This window comes from Equus quagga, chromosome 2 (assembly GCF_021613505.1).
Source record: "Equus quagga isolate Etosha38 chromosome 2, UCLA_HA_Equagga_1.0, whole genome shotgun sequence".
Lineage (NCBI taxonomy): Eukaryota > Metazoa > Chordata > Mammalia > Perissodactyla > Equidae > Equus > Equus quagga.
In genome coordinates, this window is record NC_060268.1 from 25,712,529 (window position 1) to 25,740,144 (window position 27,616).

The 27,616-nt window shown below is 39.1% G+C and overlaps 1 protein-coding gene and 2 long non-coding RNA genes across 3 annotated transcripts in view; 2 read left to right on the top strand and 1 right to left on the bottom strand.

The window, feature by feature from the left end:
* The window catches only part of LOC124235405 (T cell receptor alpha chain MC.7.G5-like), a 474,302-nt gene that overhangs the window by 135,832 nt on the left and 310,854 nt on the right, over positions 1–27,616 (bottom strand). The gene's annotated exons all lie outside the window — the stretch shown is intronic.
* On the top strand, positions 1,979–13,774 carry LOC124235406 (uncharacterized). The gene is made up of 3 exons (XR_006887464.1): positions 1,979–2,094; positions 8,553–8,699; positions 13,390–13,774. It is a non-coding gene; the product is annotated as an uncharacterized LOC124235406 (long non-coding RNA).
* LOC124235407 (uncharacterized) lies at positions 19,354–21,430 on the top strand. Its single transcript, XR_006887465.1, has 2 exons — positions 19,354–19,511; positions 20,503–21,430. It is a non-coding gene; the product is annotated as an uncharacterized LOC124235407 (long non-coding RNA).

Consider the following 27,616-nt stretch of genomic DNA (forward strand, 5'->3'; position numbering starts at 1 on the left):
AATTTTTATAATAGGAAAAATGTAGAAGATGCCTCAATTCTAAGTCATAAGAGAACTGATTAGGTATAGTATGGTATGTTCCTGGATACAGTATTACTGTAGCTCATTAAAAATACTAATTAAGAGGGCCAGCCCTGGTGGCCTAGTGGTTAAGTTCAGTGCCCTGGTTTGATTCCTGTGAGCAGACTCACACTGCTAGGCTGTTAGTGGCCATGCTATGGTGGCAGCTTACATGAAAAAAAGAGGAAGATTGGCAACAGATGTTAGCTCAGTTTGAATCTTCCTCAGAAAAAAAAAAAAAAAAAAAAGGATTAAAAAAATACTAGTTAGGAAAAGTATCAAATAACATAGAGAATTTATTGTATAATATTAAAAAAGATACACACGTATATAGAGTTTAATAATGATTACATATACAGAGTATGTGATAATCTATACATTAGAAAAGAAAACTAGGAAGGAATATGGAAAATAACTGGGTTGCTTTATTGTGGAAATCCTGATTTCCTTTCAACACAGAATTTTATAATTAATTTCAGGGAGGAAAAGAGCTGAAGTCATTGAGTTCTAGCTTCCGTACAATGTACACAACCTTTCCAGTGTGGTCATCTACCTGAACTTCTCTGACAGGGATGTTTATGTCACTGCTCAATGACTTTTACTGTTACAAATCTATTCCTGGTATTGAAACGAAATCTTTTTTCTCAGGTATCAGGTTTTTTTTTTTTCCCATTGTCCCTGTTTCTTCCCTTTGCTGCAGGCCTCTCTTCACATGCAGGTTAACGATCTCTTTGGCTCTGAGCTCCAGCTGGGCCTCTTCCTGGACACAGGAAGAGAAGTGACTTCTCTGGAAGACTCCAGACTCTCCTTGTATGATCCACATTGAACCTCCAAATTAAGAGAGAACAAAGCTCCATCTTTCATTTTGGGTAAAGTTCCTTAAGCTTTGGTAATTCTGCCCTGGCTTTAGTCTTTAGCTTATGGCATCATCTCTATTAAATTACAATGTCCCTCCCTCCCACCCCAACCTCAGAAAAGCTAAAGTATCCATCTATTTTCACTCAGTAAATACTATGAATTGGTTTCACATAATTTCTTGATGTCAGGTTTTGTTGGGAAGAGAACAAAAGAATATGAAGGCTGTGATGGGGAGGGGGTCCAAGGAGAGGGCACAGAAAGATGAGAATGGGAGCCCCGGATGACCTAGTTTATGGTTTGCAGAGGGCTGGCGGCTGGCAGCCTCCCTGAGCTATTACCAAGAGTGTGGATTATTCTAGGCACAGTGAACCACTTCTTTTTTTTTTTTTTGGAGGATTCTGCAGGATTCAAGGATTCTTAACTCCTTGAATTTTCACACTTTCTTTCAAAGACCCAAAGAAAACACACATCCAAATACTGGTCTTTATATTTTCTGAGAGATCAGGTTAATATCAATTCAAGTGATAAATACTCTGAGGCCACAACAGGATTTTCTCTGATGTGACTGCCTTCGTTTCTCTCTTCGCACTTTGTCCCTGCCCTTCCTATCTTTCTTAACTTTACTAAGTAGGCAGTACACAGTAAGGAGGATTTTCTTGGGGCAGAAAATAGTAAAATAAATCTATAGACTTAGGGAAAGCCAGGGTACAATCTCTTATAGACAATGTCTGTATGAGAACATCCTTGCAAGGCCTGGCATAAACTAGCAATGATATATATACATTTTTATTTTTATTAATGATGGGCACCTGAGCTAACATGGGTTGCTAATCTTCATTTTTTTTCCTTCTTTTCCCCCAAGCCCTCTAGTACATAGCTGTACATTCTAGCTGTGAGTGCCTCTGGTTGTGCTATGTGGGACACCTCCTCAGCAATGGCTTGATGAGCAGTGCCATGTCCACACCCAGGATCCGAACAGGTGAAACCCTGGGCTGCCGAAGCGGAACACACAAACTTAACCACTCAGCCATGGGGCTGGCCCCAGCAATGATATTCTCATCAGCAGACTCCCCATTGCCATTGCCCTCCATGTGCAGGGAGAAAGGGTCCTGCTGCTCGTGGCTTTGAAAGCTTTTCCAGTGTATGATCACCACGTGGGATTCAGAGATGGGCAAGGTCAGTGACATAGGGAGGCATTACGTCAAAGCTTTGAATAGATTTGCAAGTTTTCCTAAGTACACGTAAAGTTGTAATACCTACTTTCAATTAATTCCCTTCATTCTCAGCCTTCTTAAATCTTATTGATGAACTCAGCCTTTTTTTTTTTTAAGATTGGCACCTGAGCTAACATCTGTTGCCAATATATACATATTTTCTTCTTCTTCCAAAAGCCCCCAGTACGTAGTTGTATATTCTATTTGTAGGTCCTTCTGGTTCTGCTATGTGTGATGCTGCCTCAGCATGGCTTGATGAGCGGTGCTAGGTCTGCGCCCAGGATCTGCACAGGCAAAAACACGGGTGGCCAAAGTGGAGCATGTGAACTTAACCATTCGGCCATGGGGCTGGCCCCAAACTCAGCCTTCTTAATTCCCAGCAGGAAGCATTAAATCCTGGAAGATTCTCAGGAGAAGGTCACCCAGTCTCTCTCTTTGAGCATTTGTTAGATGATTGATGGATCACAAATATGAGAATTTCTAAGAAGTTGATTCTCATGCCCTGTCTTGGTGGATGCTTCCTGGGTTGTTGGCGGTTGTGACCCACATCTGCTGTGAACTGGCCCAAAGCCAGAATCTTTTGTTTTCAAAATTGGAAATCAAATGTGGGGTGTTCGGGGTTCAGAAACCACAGGATGTGGACATATGAGTCTCTGATGCCTCCTAAGAAAGATATATCTGTTGGATTAGGCAGCTGGTGAGAAGACTGAGTAGCGGACATGAGCAGTTTCCCAGCACCCAAGTCCCATCCATCTCGCCACTTTCCACCTTTGCCTTAGAACACGGGCTCTTCAAGGTTTATTAGCCAATCTGTATGGTCAGGTCTGGCTATTGGGATCAGTGTGATGGCATAAACAATGCTGAACAAGGAAACCCTTCCTCCAAATGTGATGGAGACCAGATGGCTTGGCATATAGAAGCCAAGGAGTCATGTCAGACCCATCCTAATCCTACCAGGAAAACAATATATCCAGAGAGAAAGTCACTATAGGAATAAAGTCTTTCTCTTGTTTTTCTCATTAAAATAGAGATGAATAAATCCTGGTGCAAAATTTTCTACTTTGCATGTAATCAAGCTACACCGTGCTGATCTTCCTTTATTTTGTATGTGGGTCACTGCCACAGCATGGCTGATGAGTGTGGTAGGTTCACACTTGGGATCTGAACCCACAAACCTGGGCCTTCAAAGTAGAGTGCACTGAACCCATCCACCAGGCCACGGGGCTGGCCCCTAGAGTTTCATATTTCATCACTGAATTCTCTAGCAGCTGATGTATGTACAGGAACTTGGAGAAATACATCCAAATGGAAATATGGGGTGATTAGAGATCTGTTTATACATAGCCCTTCAAGTCTTCGCATTGGAGAGAGGTGAATATTTTACTCTGGAGTCAGATTCACTTACTTTACCTCGAGCCTCCAGACTAACACAAGACTCTATTGACTTGTCCCAGGTTGTGAGTAGACTAGGTTTGCCATAAATACATGGTAGAATGAGGTGTGGTATTAGAAGAACAAAAGTAGACCAGAGAGGTGGAGTTGTCTAAGGTGACAATGGTTCATTCTTTCATGGAAGGTGTGTGATCTGGATAGCTCCCATTACAGTCCATTCCCTTGAATACAGAGGCATCCCTGGAGCTTCACAGGATCCATATATCCTGTGGAATTGAAGATTTAGTTGTGAGCCTTTACAGGAGTGATATGTAGATAGGCCAACCTTTTCCAATGGAAAGTTACAGTGATGAAGTAGGTGGAGCTGGATTTAGGTAGAAAATTTTGAGTCTTTCTAAGTCAGGCACCTTCCAGTGTCATAATCTCAATGGAGTTCAGGCACAGTCCCACAGTCCTGCTTAGGGGACAGCTCTGTGAGAAAAATGCCCACGAATGACACAAAGGGGTGCTAACTTTCTAGATCTGCATGAGTTGGGTTAGGGCTGAATAGCCAAAAACAGGAATAGGAAGGGCATTGTTTTGTATCATTTCCTTGTTGAGATGCAAATGGTCTTGGAACATCATTTTGGGATGGTGTAATTCTCAGCATCAGAGTTTGGGAGGAAGAACAGAGAGATGGAAAATTTGTAGAGTATCAATACCATGTGAGTAGATTTCAAAGAGGGTAATATGAAATTATAAGACGGAGGCCTAAGGATCAAGATTAGAGAAAGATATTTAGAAATAAATTCTGCAGAAGAGGCTAAGTGAATGATTGGGTATGGAGCAATCACATTCAGAGCATTTTTACTGATGTTGTACTGCCTCAAGATAGTCCAAGCTTGAGGACTTTGCTCTCAATAGTTGTCTGGAATAGCAGAGGAATGGAAGAGAAAATCTCTCTGTAGAATTTTCTTAAGAAATTCAAAATTTAACTTGTGCGTTGACCTTATAAAGGAAATGAAAATGCACAGAAAAGCCCTTTGGGTGCTAGCTTCAGAAGGGAAATACTAGAAAATAGAAAAAAGCCACAGAATTTACAGAAAAAATAGGAAATTCCATGCTTAGTGGATAGTCGTATTTAACGAAGTTTGGAACATATGATTTTCCATCAGAATGTCAGTAACAACCTTTAAGTGAACTTAGGTCTGGATGCCCTGTGTTGAGTAAAAACGGCAGCTGCTAATTTGTGTGAGTTCAATTAGGGAGACACAGGGGACAATTAGCTTGATCTTAGAAAGATGGCACTTGTTGCTTATCTAACTGGTTCAGGATGATTTAATCAATAGCAGATAGGGATGGATTTGCTTTTGGGAGATTGTTGTCTGAGGACTAGGTTGGAGCACATATTCCTATGGTGAATATTTCCAGTCCAGTACACTTCACAAAGTTCTCTGGATTGTTGTTTTCTATTGTTTTAGATTGTTCTCTTTTCCTATACCCACAGCTAGCTCTCAGTCTTGGAAACTGGCATCGCCAAGAGGATGGGTCTTGGATCCATGGCTATTCCAGAGTCAAGGCCCTGACAGTCACCAGTGCTGCTTTAAGGGCAGATAACGTGTGGATAACAAGAAGTGACAGGGTGATGTGAAGTACTGATCAGGTATCACTGACATACAGTAGAGTCAGCATTAGAATGAACAATTATGGCTGATGAAGGCCTAAAAACCAATCAATCTGTCTTTAAGTTCATCTTCCCAAACTGCAAAGTGAAGCATTTAGACAAATGTCTGTAGAGATTTGAATTCAGAAATTCGATATGGAATGGCTCCGATAACTCTCTTTGCAACGGAATCAATATGAATCAACCCAAAGAATGCTGTTTAAAGAAATATCTTTTGTAGTCCCCAAATGTGGCTACAAGAGCATGAGGAAAGGCCAGTTTCACCCAAGGATGAATAGCAGTGAGTGAGAGGCCAGCAGCTAGGGATCACCTCTTCTGGTCTGGTCAACTTCCTGGCATCCTTTCAGGGTCACTGAAAAAGGAGGGGTGGCTACCTGTTGTGTTCATCACTGGGGGTACAGTAGGCAGGCTGAGGATTTCCCTGGGAAATGACACTTTACCTAGGCGGTTTTTGTACAGGTCTCTGTGGGTTTTGTATCACTGTGGTATCCCACTCCTCACAGTGTTACTGAGTTTTACAAAAACCTCCCCTTGGTTTCTCCCTATGTGGCCTTTGAGAACTCCTGGGGCTTGATGCTTTCTCCAAGTCAAGCAAGATCAAAGGGTTTTGGCGGTTAGGTGCTGGCAGCCTCACCCAGGTGCTTCTGTCTGAAGCTCTACCAGCTGGCTAGATCTGCCCTGCATTTTGCCACTAGAATGGACTTTCAGAAATCATCATGCCCACTCCCATCTGTGCTTTCTTGCCAGTCTCCTCTCACATGGCTTCCCACAGAGGAATTCGTCATATATCTGAATGTCTCAAGTGAATTCTATGTCCTCTATATTAGGTGGAAAATGTTTGTAGTTAGTGTAATATCTCCTGTTACCTACTCATCTTCAGAATCACCTCTGCCTACCCCACTTTACACCTGAGCAGGGTTATACAGTTTACAAAGGGCTTTCACATAAATTGAAAATGTTCTCCTCTCCATGGACTCTCTGGTTGCTAAATTCATGGCCTGCAGCCCATATGGTGCTTTGTGTGGTTTACAAAAGATAAGCCCTGCTGTGTGAGTGCAGGGGCAGCCCTGAGAGTTCAAGCTTGGCAATGAGATGGCACCTTTGTGTGCCTTATAAACATTCTCCTTTATCCAGTTGATGCTGCTCTGCACCAGGGCCTTGGCTTGGCAGGCAGAAAATGGGAGGAATTTTAGCCCCACTGTCCTCTTGGCTGAGCACCCATGTGCAAGGCACAATTTGTGCAACTAGAGACAGTGGCTCCTGACAAATTCTATTGATGCTTTTTACTTATATTCTTGTTTGACCTCTGAGCTTTGACATAGGCACTCTCATTTTGAAAACTGTCCTCTGGTGCTCTTAAGAAACCTGTCTTGGTTCACCTTTGATCTCTGTGTCTATCACTGTGAAAATAAAGTCATATGCTAGGCTTACTGAGAGTGATCTTATTAAATGTTAATTTAATAAGGAGAGTGTGAATTTTGCTGTTGTTGTTATCAAAAGGGAGCACGATTGAAAAAAGATTGACTCCACACTTTCCCTGGTGGATCTTACCTAAATCCATGGATTAATGGATAACATTTTTATCACAATTCCACTTACAATCATTGTGACAATTCCTTCCCACCCTACATTAGACCCTGCATGCCTGTCCCGTAAACTCAAAGCAACTTCATCTGCATATACAGAGTCTAACACTCATTTGCTGGTTAAAAACCCAAAAAACAAAGGAGAAGAGGAAAAGAAGAAATGCTATGTTCTTGGTAACAAACAATGTAATAGAGGATGGCTTAGGGCAGAAAGAAGGACAATGTGGGCCTCGTGGGGCGGGCCAGGTGAGAAAGAAGAATTGTAATTTGTACTCTTGAGTATAGCTGGTTTTATGTGCTGGTCTTTGAAATGGCAAGAGGTGGGTGGTTACTGTGTTGAATAATAAATTAAGCTTCTGATTAATCCCTGTGAGACTCATTGACTCCCTCCTGGCGCTAGTGTACAGATGTTCCCAAGCAGCCCTCAGAAAGTGGTTTGAATAGAACAAGTTATAGGCAACACAAAGTTGGGAATGAAAGGCAATTAAAATCTTGAGTAATACCAAAACTTAAACTATGAAACCTGTGGGTCTGGGCCAGTGAATTTTATAATCCTGTGGCTGTGGCAGAAAATTTGAGGATGATGCATCCAGATGAAAATACAGAAGTTATGGGTCCCAATTTTCTCTCTCTCTCTGCAACAGAAGTACACCTTCATGTACTTTGTCACCTGACTTTACAGGGCATCCTACTACAGGGAGAGTACAAATCCCACTCCATTGACTTTGGGCCTTGGCCATTCTTTGATCCAGAGAATGTGGTTGGAAGTCACAGTGTGCCAGTTCTAAGATAAGGCCCTAAGAAGCATCCCATCATGGATTTCCATGAGCACTCTTGAAGCCAAGTTCTGCTGGCTTGCAGACCAATGAGCAAAAACAACATACATTTGATGTTGTAAGCAACTGAAATTTTGGGGTTGTTTTTTATAGATTGTAATCATAGCAGAAATAGATGATTCATACTGATGCTAACCATGGGGGGGACCCCAAGTATGAAATTATATGCTTAAAATTTCTGGTGGCTCCCCTTGTCTTCAAGATAAAATGGTACAAAACATGGTTTTTTGCTTACCTCCTGGGCCTACATCTTGTACTTTTCCACTTGCTCCCTTACTCAGCTGCATTCAACTACTTGCTTTCAGAAGGCTCCATGTTCTTTCAAACCTCTTTGCCTATGCTGTGTGATTGTTTTGCCTGAGATGCCCTTTCCTTCTTCTATTCTCCAATTTGGTTCTTAACCAACCTCCTTAGATCCTGTTCATTTTCTGGTCTTAGCTTAGCTGTTGACTTCCCTGGGAAGTCCTTAATGGTGGTGTGAGGGATCAGAATTGGCCACCCCAAAATCTGTCTCTTTGGCTTGATTATTTTTAAGAACAAAAGACTCTGAAAAAACTTTGACCTTTCCCCTAACTGCCTGAAAGAATTTAAGATAGAAGGCCTGTCCCAGGAAGGAACTGATACCATAAGATAACTATAGTATAATGTAAAGTCGGTGTGATAGGAAGGTACCAACAAGCCCATTTTTATCAAAGTTTTGCCTACAGGTGGCTCTGCAAACACTTGTTTAACAAACACTTGCATTTGCATCTCCATGTAAATTGTCTTCCTCCCTTTTGAAGACCCAAACCACTACCACAACACCCTCCTTTTCATCAGCCGAACATGGTATTTAAGGTGGCAGCTTTGGCTTTCCTGGGTTTCTCCCATGTATACATGTTATTATATTTTGTTTTATTTTTTCCTGTTCTTCTGTCTCATGTCGATTTAATTTTTGGACCAGCCCGAAGTATCTAGAGGAGAGAGGAATTGTCTTCCTCCTCTCCAGTTTGGTGATGAAGGTGGAATAAAACTTCACTGGCTGGACACTGCTTGCTCCTGGACTACTGCAACTAAGAGATCCTGGATCCCTGACAAGAGCTGGCAAGAGGTAAGAGTTCTCATTCCATCTGTCTCCCAGATCTCTGCCTGCAGCATCCAAGGGAAGCAAGAGTGTTGAGGTTTTTCCCTTTTCTAAATTCAGGTTAGCAGGAGAAAATATTGGTGATGCTAGCTTCTTGGACTCAGTGACTCTGGGAAATTTGGCTTGAATACTCATTGGTTTATGGATCCTTCTCCTCCAAGAGATGGCCACTCTGTCATTTGTTCCTTTTGTCATAAAAACAAAAAACCACAGGGCAAGATGCAGGCACCTCTATAAGCCTGTTGTCTGGGAATATGTGCATGAAGAGGAAACTGTTGCTAAGAGCATCTCGGAAGACAAAGAGGGCACAAACTTGGTGGCCCCCAGTCAAGCACTTAAGAGCTATTAGGGCACTCGCCACCTCAAGGAGACTCCCATGATCAGATAAGTTGGTCACAGAATGGGGTAGATGACACAGGTCCCCCATCAACATCAAGGAAATTTCTGTGCAACTAGGTGCTCTATAAAACAACACACAATCCCCAACCCCATGGCACCTCACTTCTAAGTATTAGTCTGGTTCCAAGAGATCCAAAGTTTAGCTAAAGCTGTTAATGTTCATATAAGGTGAGGGTTTTTCTTTGGTTTTGTTCTATGTCTTGAGAGCTTGCTTTGTGACCTTCTGGTCTCCACCTTATGGAGGATGCAAATACCAGTGTGTATCTTGGTGGCCAGTTGAGTAGACTGCGGTTCTGAGATGGACTACTCTCTTCATCTGGCTGTGTCAGCTCTCAGGGGAGTTTGTTTTAAGGAGTCTCCATTGCTTTCATTAGGGGCCTTTGTTGTCTCACTCTTTGTTGCTTGTTAATGCTGGTACAAACTGCCTGTGCAATGAAGTTCTTTACTTTCTTAGACCATCTTTGGGAGTGAACTTTTGCACTTCTTTTGGGGATGGCTTTCGTGCCCATGGCTAATCCATAAAGACTTATTGGTTTGAGTAATTATTAAGATCCTACTCATCAATTTGATGAGATGATGGATCATTAATTGGAAAAACTTCTAAATTGAAAAAAAATTTTTAGAGAGCTCTCATCACATTTGTTTTATTGGTAATTATGAAAAGACAAAATTAAAAAGGAAATACAAAAAAAAAATGACTAGCCTTAAGAACCTGACTCAGGCTACAATTAAATTGAAAAAAAGTAAAAGTCTTGATAAGATTGTAAGTGTTGTAATGTTTGAGCTAATATTATATGAAGAGATTATATCAACTTTTTGAGTGTGCTTTGGAAATGCACGTTATGCCTGGCTGTGGAATGCTTCCTCTATCCAAAATTATAAGACCAAGACCTATTGATAAATTCCTAATGAAAGCTATGATTAGAGGTATAAGAGTTATTCTTATGAATTCAGATGGAATTTTGCAGGAAAATTGATACACTGATGGGCTTTATGTGAAGTGATTGCATCTCTTTTGCATGATTGTATTAGAAATGGTATTGTGGGGATAGACATTGTGTCTCATGGGGAATGTTTCCCCTGCTTGATTGTAAGACAGCATATAAATCTGCCCTTCAGACAATGTTAATTAAATATGCTAAAGGACATTGATAGGGTTGTCTGAGCCCACACTGTATGAGATAAAAACTAGAGGTTACTATCAGGTGATAAGAAAAAAGATAATAAACCTCCCCCACATCCCAAAGTAAATTGCTGTATAATTAAATTGTACATGTAGAAAGAGGGCCTCTATTAAATGCTTTGTGCAGACTTTTAAAGGTGTAGTACATTGTCCTGAAGTTTTAAAAAATAGTTGTGGAGTCTTTGTGTAAATATGTCTATATGTATGTTATATATGTGTGATATTTTACCTCCAGATGGTATGGCCAAAATTAAGAGCTCTGTTTAATTGGCTTAAAGTAAGCATTTATATAAATTATTTCTAATTGTATTAGAAAATAACTCAAATATCTTTCATGTTAAGATGATATTAAATAATCTTTGGTAAATGAAAGCTTGCTTATATTTGTTGGTTTGATTGAGATAGGCATGTCCTCAGAGTTGTCAATATTTGGCTATGATGCAGACATGCAGCATGGGTTTACTACTCATAAGCTGATATTATCCCTGCCACAAATTTCTCAGCAAAATGATAGCTTTAAATAACTGATTTTGTCTAATGTCTCATAAAGTTTTAATGGGTAATTTAAACATATTGTTGGTAGCAATGATATAGATGTAAGTGAGATAAAAGTTTATAGGTAAACTTTTAGCAATAATTATAGTTTATGGATGTGTACTTAAAATAACTTCCAAATTCTCCTTGGTAACTTGAAAGTCTGAAGTTTTGCTCAGTTAAATTAAGTGATAAAAATTCAATGAATATCTAGATCATCTCTAAATGAGATAAAATATTAGATATTAATTATTAAAGACAGGTTTACCTACTTTTGGCTTCTTATTACAGAAAAACTAAAACGTCTTGTATTTATTGAAGATTGTACTATGCAGTAGCATGTCTCTAGATACTATAAAAAGTGTTTATAAATTTGCCAAGCCACAGAACTCTAATGTAAAAAAAGTTCATAATTGCTTACTTCTCAGTTTTCACTAAAATTTAATAATGAAAACATCTTAGCATTCAACAAAAGTAAGATGTATGTTTTCAATAAAAAAGGGGATAAAAATATAGAGATTTTTTTGTTTGTTAAGAAGCTTTAAAAAGTCTGTAAAGAAAAATAAATATCAAAAGTAAGCTGATGCAAAATTAGAGTTTGTTTTTTTCCCTCTCTTAAAAGGATAATTTACTTAAACTTTTAGTCTGCTCTTGGTAAAGAGATTATAAATGGTTTTTCTTCACCTTTGAGTAAATCTACATAAAAGAGAAAAAAATCTATGTTTAGTCAAAATAATTTCCTCTCTTCAAAAAGGCTGAGGTCTCTCAAGGCCTTTTCTCTACGTTTGCCATTAACATCTTCTGTTATCACTTTGGTTAAGTGGATAACTAGGCAATGTTTCATAGGGACCTATGATATTGTGTGGGTAAATGTTATTGATGTGCATCTTTAAAAAATTATATAAGATTCTTAAAATGCTGATCTGTCCTGGTTATCAGTCATATTTCTACTTATTATATTAAAGTGTTGTATGTCACAGACATAACCAAATATCTTTGTTGATTGCCATTTTTAAGACTTTTGTTGTTTACTGATATTTATTGTTTTACTCTGAGGCTTTTGTGAATGTTTCATCTTCAAAAAGATTTGTGGAAAGGATGCTTACTCTAGAATACAGGTTTCTGATCAACTTTCAGATAACAAAACTAAACTGAGTCTGAAATTACAGAACTCTAACATAGAAACTAATGACTTCATGACACTGCTAACAGAAGATCAAGATCAAGAGATGATTGCCTGAGACTAAATGAACTGATGAGGATGATTATAATTTTTATGACTTTTCATTTAAAATATTGCTAATTTTTTAAATGTTCTGTTTTTTCAGATTTAAGGAAAACTTTTTCTCTTTTCTCTTAAGCTAACTATGACTTATAGCAATTTGGTAAATTATTATTTTGTAAGCAGAATTGAAACATTTATCTTTTTCTCTCTACCTGATCTCTCCAGAATTTGGAAACTCTTAGTGAATAAATATTTCTATTTTCATGACGATACAGTTATTTGCATAAGTTCAATAAGGACCTGTTCTCCTTATAACAGGACACAATTGTAAACATTGGTTATATTCCCAAAGCTTTGACTGGAATGTCATATTTGAGAGAAACATACGCAGACTCAGGTATAACCAGACAGCTTTTGAGGAATAAAGGTTGACTTTGTGAAATCAAGCCACTTGGAAAGCCACTTGGTGAAATAAAGCCACAGGGTTTCCAACAACCTTACCAGGTGAGTAAAGAAGGTCACTGTCCTGGTAGATATAAAAAAAACCCTCAGGATACTTTGGGGGAATCTTGAGAGAAGAGAGGAATTCACCCAAATCTAAGGTATTGCATCAAGTCTTATGATATGTCCTTGGCTTTGCTGTCCTGGCCTTGAGAGGCCTATAAAGTTCAACCTGAGATTCCTTATGAAAAGTTCCAGCAAAGCAGATTTAAAAGAGCCTAGATAATCAATTGCTATTCTTGCTGTCCTTATGTAACTAATTGGGCCAAGTTGATTGAAACTAGACATTTTACAAACCAATTACTCTTAATTTGGTTATCTTAGTTAAAAATGAAGGTGATTTTAAAGTGAAAAGTTATGTTTCAGTAGAAACTATAATACACTTTGTGAATATTAGATTCTAGTTCTATAAATTGTCCTTGAGGTTTTGTTTCATATCTGCATGCTGCAGTAGATCCTGAATTCTTCTAGTCTCCGAAATATCCCACTAAAAATCTCCAAACTAATGTTTTCAATTTTTTCCCATCATTTTCAATTGGAATTATTGAGAACTGAAAACACCCTTGTTCCTGAAGCTCTACAGACTCAAGTTGGATGACTTGATGTAAACTTCAGAGAGACTCATGCCTGTTACTGTGTAAGCCACTCAAAAGGATGCCTGAACACCCAATGACACTATCAGAGACATTTCAAACTGCAAAAGATGCTTCAACACTGACATCTAGAAATCTTCTTGACTGACTGTCCCCTGGACTCAGAAACTGGTTTATAATTTGCTCCAACCATTAACTTTGTTTTTCTTTTTGTTTCCATAGAAATGCTTTATATTAAATACCTGATTGCTTGCTTATACAACATAGGCTTAGCTTTTGGAGCCCACCTGCATCACCGCTTTTTGAAGTGAATTTAGCTGAAGTCATCTATTATCAGCACTAAGAGACCTGTTCAGTGACATGGAAAATCTACCAACTTAGATTCTGGACTGTGAACCTTCTGAAAAATGTCAAAGTTGGGACTGTAGGGGAAGAGGACTGGCCACCCCAAAATGTATGTATTTGGCTTGATTAGTTTTAGGAACAGAAGACTCTGAAAGAAACAGACCTTCCCTTTAATTGCCTAAAAGAATTTAAGATAGAAGTACTGTTTCAGGAAGGAACTAATACCATAAGATAACTATAGTGTAATTTAAACTAAGTGTGATATAAACACACTAACAAGCCCATTTTTTAATCAAATTTCTGCCTATTGGTTGCCCAGCACACATTTATTTAAGAAACATTTGCATTTCCATCTCCATGTAAGTTGTCTTCCTCCCTTTGAAGATCCGACCATTACCTGCAACACTCTCATTTGTCTTTAGCTGAGGATGGTATTTAAGGTTGTGGCTTTGGACAGTCTGGCAAGTTACTCAATTTTCCTGGGTTTCTACCGTGTATTCATGTTATAAACTTTCTTTGATTTTCTCCTGCTATTCTGTCTCATGTCAATTTAATTCTTGGACGAGCCAGAAGAGCCTAGAGGGCAAACAAATGGTCTTCCTCCTCTACAATGGCTCAAGACTGGACTGGGTTAGGCGCCCACCCCTTCCCTGAATTTTCATGGCTTCTACTGCTCATGTCTGTCATTGCACTCAAAACTCTTTTGCTCTCTTGTTCATTAGGTAGAGACCCTTGAGAGAAGGGATTTGTCTTGTTCATCTCTGTATACCCTGTGCCAGCACAGTGCCTGACTCAGTGAATGCTCATAAAGTGTCTTCTGAATCCATTTTAAGGATGCAGTATCTCATGTTCAGAGAGGATAAGCTCGGAAGTGACAGAGCCACGACCAGAACTCACATCTTCCCAATTCTGAGTCCCCTGCTCTCTCTCTGGCACCACACCACTTTAAGCAATACTACCTAACATTGGTTTAGTGGAGCGCAACACCATTAGTTGCAAACAAATTGATTTTTAACATTAGCCTGAGTTAGGTGTCATTGGGGAGATAAATTTGTTTTGATTTCCTTCACACCAAGAAATATATTCTAACACCAAACAGAAATGAGTTTCATGCTGTGTACTTGGAGTATTCAAATCACATTCTTTCCACCAACATGGGTGACCAAGGATCAATTGTGACTCTGCAGAGGAATCATAGAATGTCACAGCTGAGAGAGACCTCGAGGATCATATATTCACTCCCTTGGGTGTTCAGATGAAAGATTCTAGAATGGTCGAGGGAAGTTTCAAAACTTGGCCAAGGGACCCAACTTTGAAGGAACATACAAGAAATCAAATAAGTCAATCCTAGCTCAGTGATATTATTTGGCTCACTAGGCAAATACTCAGTCTTCTTTGGTTTATTCTGGCATTTATTATTTGAAAGTTTCTCAAGGTACTCCCTCAGCTCCACTGTGAGGGGTGATTTTCCCAGAAGTGGCCATAGAGTGGCCTGGCAAATCTGGCATTTTCTTTCTCTGTATGGATTTTCACTGCTGTATGAGATGGTCTTCTGTGTGAAGGGGGAAAGGCAGACACAGGGCAGGTGTGTCCTGAATTTCAGTTCTTCCTGGAAGGAGGCTGGGCCATGTTCTCAGTGTCAGGAAAACTCATTCTCAGGGGGACTAGAGGAAAGGGACAATGTGTGGGAACTGGGTTTACCACGGTAATGTCCAGTCTTAGCTGAGACCAAGCTTCATGCTTGGAGACTCAGTGAACCTTGAGAAAATTCATGGGATACCAAGCCCAGAAATGAAATTGAGATTAGACAGGGGTATCTTCCAGGCTTGGAATATTTGGGATGTGAACATTGCTTTATTTATTTCCACTCCTTGCTCTCGGTATTGATATGTAGTTTTTGAGAGTTACAGAAAAATTGCAGTGAATTAAAAGGAGAATATCAGGCTGTTGGAGAGACTTCAAATCACATACATGGAGGAACAGCTAAAAAACATGGAGAATAGAGACAAGGAAGGGAGATTCTGGGGGTGTTTGATTATAGTCTTCATATATCTGTCCGAAAGGAGCTGGCTTATCAGAAGACAGCTGGATTCTCATGTCTGTTTATGTATTGTATCTATGACAATATGTTGATTTTATTGAAATATATGAGAAAAACCTGGCAGTATACAGGTATGTAGGTCAAAAAGAAGGTTAGTTGCAATGTGGGATGTTAATGAACTTTTCATATTCTATTACAAAAAAATCTATTGGTCTATATTGCACTTTACATGGATATTTCACTCATGCTTGGTTTTATAACATTATTCATTTATCATTGGGGAAATAATTGGTTCACTGATTTAGGCAACTTCCACATGTTGACACATTTCATTATACTATATCATTGTAATTAATATTACCATCAATATCTTGGTATCAGAGAAGTATTTAAACATTGGAGAGTCATCCAGCTCACTGTGACAGATACAAGTTTTCTTAAAGTCTAATTTTTGCCTGAAAGCTTAGATTTTTGTCATCAGCAACAGCTATGAGCTGTTTTTCTTGTTGTGACAGGCTCCGTTCATTCACTTTGAAGAAGATGCCTACCAAACACACAAGTCCGAGCAACCATAGGTTGGTCTGTGAGTCATTCTTTCAAGCAAAAATGGTGTTCCTCTGGAAAAAGTGGCTAGTTCAGCCTGCAACTCAAACAATCACACAAATGCCTTTCTTGAGATAACTACCATAATTTGGAATGCAGCAGAAGTGCTTTATGTTGACTTCCCCTTTTGTCACACAGAATACTGAAAAGACATATAGTTAAGAGTTAAGATTTAATAAAATTAATATTTTTACTGTTTCACCAATATTATGGACTGAATTGTGTTCTCTCAAAATTTTTATGCTGAAGTCCTCACCACCTCAGAATGTGACTGTATTGAAGACAGGGACTTTAAAGAGATAATTAAGCTAAAAGAGATCTTTTGGATTGGATTATGGTGGCACCCTAGGGGGGATCCTAATCAAAACTGACTGGTCTGCTTAAGAAGAAATTTGGACACACACAGATAAGAGACACCAGGGATGTACATGCACAGAGGAAAGATCATGTGTGGACCCAGTGAGAAGGTGGCCATCCACAAGCCAAGGAGAGAGACGTCAAGAGAAACCAAATCTGGGCACCTCGATCTTGGACTTCCAGCCTCAGAACTATGAGAAAATCAATTTCTGTTTTTTAAGTCACTCAGTCTGTGGTATTTTGATATGGCAGCCCTCACAATCTAATACAGTCAATAGCATTTTTAAGTGAAATTACCTTTTTTCCCCTGTGAATATGTGGCAGTGAAGAAGACAATGACTACTAACACAGAATTGATGCAGCTGCCTTGATTCATGGTAAGGTACCGGCACTTTACCCACCATTGCTTTTGCACCATCAGTGCAAATGTCAACACAATGGAAAAGGAAAATAATGTTTTCGTATCATTATGAAAAGAGTTCTGACTTCATGAACTCCCTGAAAACCTCTTGGGGCCCCTAGAGGTCAATGACCATCCTTTGAGAACTATTGTTTGAAATCTATGTTATTTGTGATGCTGAAGCTGCAATGGCAGCAGTAAAACCCAGGCTGTCCTTATTGCTTCACCACTCTCTACCCGTTTGCTAGTGATTAGCACATCAATTATATCATATGCTTTGACTGATGAATGAATAAGTGGTCAGAAGCCATTTTGAGCATTAGCCTCCAGTTCTGTAACAATGATAAAATTGACCCAAATACTTACTTGGAGTCTCTATAATGAAGGACCATGATCATGCGCCTCTGGTTTCTTCTTGGTGGTGCTCTGGGGGTCAGATGCCGGATTCATGATGATTGTGCTTTGATGACAGAGGAAGGGCTCAGTGAAGGCCAAGAGACTGACTACATCACCTTCAGTACCCATACTACATTTCTGTGGCAATACTTCAGCCTTTCCATTAAAAATAATGTTTACTTGTTTAAGGGACAGAGAATTGGAATGGTAACTTGAATTTTTGGCAAAATCATAAAGAGGAGAAAAAGAACAACACGACTTGCAGAGCTAAAGGGTCAAATAATATACTTAGCAACTGGACAGAAATTAGAAGAGATCAGGGTTTAGTACTGACACCCACATAAGTTCCAAAAATAGAGTCCTAGTTATGCCCCCTCATTCATGGGCCCTCTGACATACTTTGACTTTTGTCAAAACCATCTCTTACCTTCTGTATGATGCTCACCCACCTGAGGGCAAAGTGATCTTGACAATCAACTAATGGGAGTTCATCGGAGCATCTGTGGAAGTCTGGAACCACCTCCCCTTCCCCACAACTGGAAGGCTTGGTTTTGAACTATTATCATGTCAGATCTTGAAAATCAGTGATTTTAACATACCTCACTTACGCCTGTGTCTTGAATAAGAATAATACAAAATGTGCAACATTACCATTAGTGGTTTTCTTATTTACTTCACAATATAGTCAGCAACAGTCTTCATTGTCGCCTTAGAAATATGTCCTTTGAAATATGTTCTCTGAACAGAGCCGCAGTCTTTAAGAAAATATGCTAATTCTCATGCAGCATATTGCATTTTACTTTTTCACTGTTTAAATATTCTGAAGACTTCTTGGATATTTAAAAATGAAAACTTTAGAAAAAATTTTAGTGAAAGGTTCTGAAACATTACAAAAAAGGAATTAATAGAATCAACATCTGTGGACTCATCACCTAGATTTAGATTTAACCATCATGCATGTTTGCCACATTTGCCATTTACTTTGGTCAAGTACTTAACAATAAATTATGAACATCATGACTATTCATTCCTAAACATTTCAGCATACATTTTTTAAAAAAATATTTTCCTACATAACCATAATACCAATTCCCGCTTGACAAAATTAACAATTCCCTGAAATCATTTAGTAGCCAGCCCACAGTAAATTTTCCTAATTCTTTCCACAATGTCTTTTACAGATGGTTTTTTTAAAGCAAGAATCCAGTTAATGACTATGTATTTAATTTGGTTGCTATATCTTTTCACTTTCTTTAATGTGTAATAGTCCTCTTCCACTGCACCTTTTCTCTTTTCCTTCCTTTCATCTCATTTATTACTGAAGGCCCTGGTCTGTTGTCCTGTAGAATGTCTCACCTCCTGGATTTGTCTAACTATTTCTTTGTGAAATCCTTTAATTTGTTCTTCTTGCTCCCTTGTCTCCTATTAGAACTAGAGGTTTGATTAGCTCAGTTTATTTATTTATTTTTGGTAAGAACACTGGGTAGGTGATGTTGTGTCCTGAATCCTGCATCATGTCAAGGTGCACATCATGATTTAATGAGGCTAATATGGATCATTAGGATAAGATGATGACATAAATATCTATCTTCTGTAAAGTTACATGTTGCTATTGCAACTAGCATTAATATGAGATCTTAAAATGTTTTAAACTTTGTTTTTTGGCTTTGAATATTCTTTTCTTCATGATTTATTGTGAGAAGCAGGAAGCTGGTTATATTTCTACTTTCTGTAATTGTGAATGCCTCCAGTCTGCTATAACAGAAAGAAATGTTACAAACCCATCATTATATGTTGAAACATTATCTAAAAGAGTCTATTCTTTTAGGAAATAAGCAATCCAAGAATGATATGCTCAATTTCTGCACTAAAAATGAGAATTTAATTAAAAGTGCTATTTCTGGGAATTGTATATATTCCCTGAAAATGGGAATCAAAATGGGCTCTTTTGATTTTATTTTGAGTGAGTTGACGTATTCTATCCTTTAAGCCATAAGCCTACTTGTTTTGGACACTCTGTGGGGAAGCGTAGGTATAGTTTTCTTACCATGTGCATTGCTTTTGGTCTCATAGATTTAAAAAGAGCAATTCGACTTGGTGTGTCAACTGGTGATGGAAATCCCAGGATGAGGGGATTAATCCCTGTGCTCTTGGATCAAAATATGCAGGGTCAAGAGAAAAACGAAAGAGAGCCCAGGATGTGTAAGTTTTCAGATCTATGGTATTAATGTTGATTGGTCCTCTGAAGTGAATAGAAATATTTCTTAGTTCCCAGTAAATATCTTTCAAAAACACATTGTTTAAATGGGTAGGGATAAATTATGCCTTTGTTGTGGGATGAGGAGACTCCTTGGTGGCATTATGTCAGAGAGGGAAATTTCTGACTCTGCAATAATATTCCTGGTCTTGCTAGGTCTTCCACCATCCTAAGGACCAACTGAAGATTCATCTCCAAGAGCGCTTCCCAGCTAACTCTACCCAACAATATTTTCCCTGCCACCATCTGTTTACTTATTTGTGACTTTCTAATAACTCAGGTTTTCTTTGTGAAGACTCTGTACTCTTCATCACATCGGGGGGCCATTTGTCCAGGGCTACATAAAAATGGTGTTCTTGCCATCTCTACTCTCTCAGTCAGCAGTTTTCTCATCAGAACAAGACACATGAACTGTTAGAATTTGGGGATTCAGTGACACAGTTTCACCTTGTAAATCTGTTTCTAGTTACGGCCTTCAGAAAGACAATATTTTAAAAAAAATTTGGACTCTGAAAGCATGTCCTATTCCAATGAGATGGAATGCAATTCACAACAACCGCTTTCCAAGCACTTGTTTTGTTTTGTACTAGGCATTGAGCTCTTTGAAAGGAGCAATTGTGTAAATTAGACAGATGTGGGTTCCACTTCTTGACTCACCATATATTAGTGTGTGACCCAGTGCACAGGTTCACAGTCATTGTTAGTTCCATTCCCTTTATTTCTTCCATGATATTTTCTTTTACGTTGCCATGGGCATATTTAATAAATATAATTAAAATGTGTCGTTGGGATTATTTATTATTGATGACTTTGGTGATCCCTGTTCATATTCTGAAACCACTGCCCTAGACAATGTGGAGTAAATCACTAAAGGGAGGAGATAGGGGGAAAAGATGAAGAAACTCATGTATTATTACTCTCCCTTGACACTCACAGGACTCTTCCCAATGCTGAGACATACAGAGTGGATTACAGCTGAGTGTTTTTGAACAAAGGCTTAATAAACTTCAACCTCCGTGGTACCGAGTACTGAAGTCACAGTGAAATACAGCAGTACAAAAACCCTCTTCTTCTTTTTCACTGTTTCTTGGCATTTTGCCATCACCAACCTCTGCCATCGGAATACCTCTAAAATCTTTCACCAATGCTGTTATTGTGGTTAAATGCTATAAAACTCAGAGGCACAGAATGATTACAATCACACAAATCAATGAGTAAAACACTAAAAACCTAAAAAATTAATGGACAAAGGGCAAATGCAGAAATTCACTTATTGGTCAACAAACTTCAAAAAATGTTTTAACTCTCTGGTAATAAAAATGCAAATAAAGAATTAAGAAACCATTTTTTTGTACAGATATCTAAGCAATCCTTTTAGAAAAAAAGTGATGTTCTCAATGCTGGCAAGATGTTGGTATCAATATAAATTGTTGTATTTTTATTGGAAACCAATTAGTTTATACCAACAGGGTGAAAATATTTATACTAGTTTGAGCAAATAGTTCCACTTTGGCAAATTGACTTTAAGAACATACTATACCTGTTTGAATATAAAGTGAGGTTTATCATTGTCAGAGAAGAGAGAATCCCCATAAAATGGATTCCTTATAAAAATTACAAAAAGCAATATTACAATGCTTTCACGCAATTTTTTTATTTTGCACAATTAAGTACAGTTTAGCGAAGACACATTAACCTGGGATGATCTCATTCAATGCTGGTTCATAGATACTCAAGGAAGTCAGCTGATGAGGTTAGTAAAAAGGTGACTAAGTAATTTAACAAAACTTAGTAACTATTCTTGCAAATATGTCTTTGAAATTACAAATATTCAATATTGTTTAAATAAATCTTTTAAAGGAAATCTTTTCTTGTGGACATCATGATTATTTCCTTACAGGATAAATGTCAAAACAACTGTTCTAATGTTTTGTGAACAGGTATTGCGGTTCAAAGATGTTTAGTGATAGCTTCATATATGGATTCATAATGTGCTATAATTCAGACAACTTAGAACCAAGTAAGTTTGATATGCTCTGGAAAAATGTGTGAGTATTAAAAAAAGCAGCTTTATTGGTGACAAATACAATGATTTGAGATGCTTGTGAAGAATTTGAATAAAATTTATGAACTATTCGTATGGAAAAAAGCATTTCAAAATTAATATACTATTTTATATAATACATTATTTTAAATATGTATGTATGGCTAAATTAATTTGTTAAAAAGTTTTGTAGTAGAATTTGACAATTTTGTCTCCAATCCTAAGGGTTTATGTATCCAAGTTGGCCAACAGCCCTATTTTGAAGCTTCTTTTTGAGGAAATAGGGGTTTCAGATTTTACATGTATGTATTAAATATATGTATAGCTTATATATATAGTTTCCTCATATACATATACAATAATTTTAAATAACAAAAAGTATTTAAGTACAGATATGTTCATCACAGCAATTTTTGTAACAGGAAAAATGTAGAAGCTGCCTAAATTCTCAGTCATAAGAGAACTGATTGAGTAAACTATAGTTTGTTCTAAGATACAAATTAATGTTGCTCGTTAAAAACACTGATTAGGGAAAGTATCTAATAACATAGAGAATTTATTATATAATGTTAAAAAAAACAAATGTGTATATGGAGTATGACTACATATACAGAGTATGTAATAATCTAAACATTGGAAAACAAAACTGGGAAAGAATACACCAAAATAATAACTGTGTTGCTTTTTGGTGGAAATCTCGATATTGCTACAACATAGAATATCCTGTAATGATTCCAAAAAGACACAGAGCTCAGGTCATTGAGTTCTGACCTCCAGCCAATGTAGCCAACCTTCCCAGTGTAGTCATCCACCTGAACTCACTCACTGACAAGGACGTTTGTTTCACTGTTGATCAAGCTTTCAACTATTATAAAGCTATTCCCACTATTGAAATGAAATCTTTTCTAGGTATCCTTTTTATTTTTTTTTCCCTGTTGGCCCCAATTCTGCCCTCTGCTGCAGACCTGTCTCCACATGCAGGTTAATATTCTCTTTGGCTCTGTGCTCCAGCTGGGCCTCTTCCTGGACATGAGAAGAGAAGTGCCCACTCTGGAAGACTCCAGACTCTCCTTGTATGATCCACACCGAGCCTTTAAATGAAGGGAGAACAAATTTCTGTCTTTCATTTGGGCCTGTTGAAAATTTTGCCCTGGTTGCTTTAGTCTTTAGCTCATGGCATCATCTCTATTAAAATACAATGCCCCTCCCTCCCACTCAACCTCAGAAAAGCAAAGCCTCCATCTGTTTTTATCACTCACAAATTAGTATGAATTGATTTCACATAATTTCTTCATCATGTTTTGATGGAAGAAACCATTTGAAGGATGTGATGGAGGGGAGAGTCCAAGGAAAGGGCACAGAAAGAGGAGATTGGGGAGCCCTGGATGGCCTAGTTTACAGTTTGCAGAGAGCTGGCAGCTGGAAGCCTCCTGTAGCAATTGCCAGGACTTTGGATTATTCTAGGCACAGCTAAGCATTTTTTTGTTTTGGAGGATTCAAGGATTTTGCACTCCGTGAAATCTCATATTTTCTTTCAGAGACCAAAAGACAACACACATTGTAATACTGGCTTTTATATTTTCTGGGGAGACCATTTTCATATCAATTCAGGTGATAAATACTCTGAGTCCACAACAGGATGTTCTCTGGTACGAACATCTTTCTTTCTCTATTTGCACTTTGTCCCTGCCCTTCCTATCTTTCTTAGCTTTACTAAGTAGGTAGTGCACAGTAAGGACCATTTTATTGGGACAAAAACATTAAAAGAAACCTATAGACAGGGAAAGCCAAGGTACAATCTCTCACAGACAGTTGCAGTACAAGTACATCCTTACAAGGCCTTGCACACACTAGTAATGGTACTCTGATCAGCAGAATCACCATTGCCATTGCCGTACATGCAGAGAGAGGAAAAGCGCTGCTCCTCATGGCTTTGAAAGCTTATCCAGTGTATGATCATCATGTGGGATTTAGAGATGGGCAAGGCCATTGATATAGGAAGGCATTACGTCAAAGCTGTGGATAGATTTGCAGATTTTCCTAAAGTAGATATAAAGTTGTAATACCTACTTTCCATTAATTCCCTTAACTCTCCGCCTTCTTAAATCTTAGTAGCAAACCCAGCATTTTAATTCCCAGCAGGAAGCATTAAATCCTGGAAGATACTCAGGAGAAAGTCTCCTATCTCTCTCTTTGAGCATGTGTTAGATGTTTGATGGATCATAAGTATGGGAATTTCTAAGAAGCTGGTTCTCATGCCCTGTCTTGGTAGACGCTTCCTGGGTAGTTGGCGGTTGTGACCCACATCTGTTTTTGAACTGGCCCAAAGCCAGGAGCTTTTGTTCTCTGAATTGGAAATCAAATGTGAGGTGTTAGGGGTACAGGAACCACAGGATGTGGGCATTCCGGATCTCTGGTGTGTCCTAACAAAGATGCAACTGTTGGATTAGGAAGGTGGTGAGAAGACTGAGTAGCAGACATGAGTCAGCAGTGGACATGAACAGTTTCCCAGCACCAAAGTCCCATCTGTCCCACCACTTTCCACCTCTGTCTTACAACATGGGCTCTTCCAGGTTTGTTAGCCAATCTCTATAGTCAGGTCTGACTACTGGGATCAGTGTGATGGCATAAACAATGCTGAACAAGGAGATGCTCCCTCCAAATGTGATGGAAACCAGATGGCTTGGGGTAATGGAAGCCAAAGAGCAGTGGCAGAACCATCTTAACCCTTGCTGGCGAGCAAATATCCAGACGGAAAGTCATTGTAGGCAGAGAATTTCTCTCTTGCTTTTCTCATTGAAATAGAGGTGGGTAAATCCTGGTGCAAAACTGCCTTCTGGGGCTGGCCCAGTGGTGTAGTGATTAAGTTTGCACTCCTCTTTGTTGGCCCAGGTTTCACAGGTTCTGATCTTGGTGGCAGACCTACACACCACTCATTAAGCCATCCTTTGGTGGTGTCCTGTATAAGAAATAGAGGAAGATTGGTAGAAGTGTTAGCTCAGGGACAAGCTTCCTCATGCAAAAAGAGGACGATTGGCAACAGATGTTAGCTCAGGGACATTCTTCCTCACCAAAAACAAATAAACAAAAACTGTCTCCTTTCTACACAATCAATCTGCACTGATAGTTGAGTTTATTTGTGTATGTAGGATAGAGTCTCAATTTGCATCACTGAATTCTCTATGCAGAAACTATGTACAGGAACTTTGAGAAACATATCCAAACAGAAATATGGGGTGATTAGAGACCTGTTTACACATAGCCCTTTAAGTCTTTCATTGGAGACAGGGGAAAATTTTACTCTGGAGTCAGATTCACTTACTTTACCTAGAGCCTCCAGACTGACACGAGACTCTATTGACTTGTGCCAGGTTGTGAGTAGACTAGGTCTGCCATAAATACGTAGTAGAATGAGGTGTGGTATTAGGAGCACAAAAGTAGACCAGAGAGGTGGAGTTGTCTAAGGTGACAATGGTTCATTCTTTCATGGAAGGTGTGTGATCTGGATAGCTCCCATTACAGTCCATTCCCTTGATGCGAAGGCATTGAAGCCCTTTCCCTGGAGCTTCACATGTTTCATCTATCCTATAGAATTGAAGATTTGGTTGTGAGCCTTTACGGCAGTGATATGTAGATAGCCCAACATTTTCCAGTGGCAAATTACAGTGATGAAGTAGTTGGATCTGAATTTAGGTACAAACTTTCAAGTCTTTCTGAGTCAGGTACCTTCAAGGGTCATAATATCAATGGAGCTCAGGCTCAGTCTACAAATGCTGCTCAGGGGACAGGTCTCTGAGAAAAATGCCCACAAATGACACTAGGTGGTGCTAACTTTCCAGATCTGCATGGGTGGGATTAAGACTGAAGCCAAAAACAGGAATAGGAAAAGAACTGTTCTGTATCATTGCCTTGTTAAGGTGCAAAAGATCTCGGAACATCATTTTGGGAGGGTGTAAGTCTCAGCATGAGGGAAGCTGGGAGGAAGAACTGAGAGGTGGAAAGTTTGTAGAGTATCATCACTGTGTGAGTAGATTTCAAAGAGGAACGTATGATTTTAGAAGGTGGATGCCCAAGGCTTAAGATTAAAGAATGACAGAAAAAAATTCTGCAGAAGACATTAAGTGAATGACTGTGTGTGGAGCAATCACATTCAGAGCATGTTTTACTGATGTTACACTGTCTCAACATAGTCCAAGCTTGAGCTCTTTGCTCCCAATAGTTGCCCGAGATAGCAGAGGAATGGAAGAGGAAATCACTCTCTAGAAGCTTCTGAAGAAATTCAAAATTTAACTTGTGCATTGACCCTGTAATGGAAATGAGGATGCACAGAAAAGCCCTTTGGGAGCTAGCTTCAGAAGGGGAATACTAGAAAATAGAAAATGTCAGAGCATTTAGAGAAGAATAGGAAATTCCCTGCTCAGTGAATGGTCAGTTTTAACATAGCTTGGAACATACAATTTTCCATCAAAATGTCAGTAACAACATCTCAATGAACTTGGGTCCGGATGCCACACAGACACAAAGGGCTATTAGTCTGGTCTTAGAAAGATGGCATTTGTTGCTTATCCAACTGGCTCACGATGATATTATTCAATAGCAGATGGGGTGGATTTGCTTCTGGGAGGTTGTTGTCTGAGGAGTGGGTAGGAGCATATATTCCCCTGGTGAACAATTCCAGTCCCGTACATTTCATGAAGTTCCTGAATTGTTGCTTTCTATTGTTTTAGACTGTTCTCACGTCCTAGACCCACACCTAACTCTCAGTCTTGGAAAACTGGCAATGCCAAGGGAATGGGTCTTGGATCCATGACCATCCCAGATCCCTGCCCTCACAGTCACCAGTGCTGCTTTAAGGGCAGATAATGTGTGGCATGACAAGATGTGAAAGGGCAATGTGAAGCCCGCATCAGGTATCAGTGATTTATAGTATATTCAGCATCAGAATGAACAATTATGGCTTGTGATGGCCTAAAAATAAATTACTCTGTCTTTAAGTTCATCTTCTCAAACTGCAAAGCAATGCATTCAGACAAATATCTCTACTGATTTGGATTCAGAAATTCCATATGAGATGGCACATATAACTCTCTTTTGCAACAGAACCAACATGACCAAAGCCAAAGAAAGGTTCTAAAGAAACACCTTTTCAAAGTCCTCAAATGTGGCTATAAGAACATGTTGAAATGCCAGTTTCACCTAAAGGTGAACAGCAGTGAGCGAGAGGCCAGCAACTACAGATTGTCTCTTCTGGTCTGGTTAACTTCCTGCCATGCTTTCTGGGTCACTGATATAGGAGGGATGGCTGCCTGTGTGTTCAACCCTGGGGCATGGTAGCCAGGCTGAAAATTTCCCAGGGAAATGTCACTTCACTCCTGCAATTTCTATACAAATCTCTGTGGGTTTAGTAGCATTGTGTTCTGTACATCCTGAAGCTTAAAATAGTGGCCAGTTCACCTACCACTACAGAGCTTTACAAAACCATCCCCTTGTTTTACCCTATGTGGTTTGGAGAACCCCTGGGGCCAGATGTTTTATCTAAGTCAAGCTGCAGCAAGATCAAAGAGTTTCAGTGGTTAGGTCAGGTTAGGCTGACCCAGGTGCTTTTGTCTGAGGCTCTTCCCCGTTGGCTAGATCTCCCCTGGAGTTTGCCACTAGAATGGACTCAGAAATCATCACATCCACTTCCATCTGTGCTATTTGGCCAGTCCACACTAAAATGACCTCCCACAGAGGAGTTTGGCAGAATCTGAATGTCTCAAGTGGATTCTACATGCTGTGGATTAGGCAGAAAATGTTTGTGGTAGGTGTAATTTCTCCTGTCCCCCTCAGCTTCTGAATTATCTGCCCGACTTTACACCTGAGCAGTGTTATACAGTTGACAAAGGGCTTTGACACAATTCAAAATGCTGTCCTCTCCATGGGCTCCCTGGTTGCTAAATTCAGGGCCCATAGCCCGTTGGTGCTTTGTGCAGTTTAGAAAAGGCAACCCCACTGGACGAAGGCAGG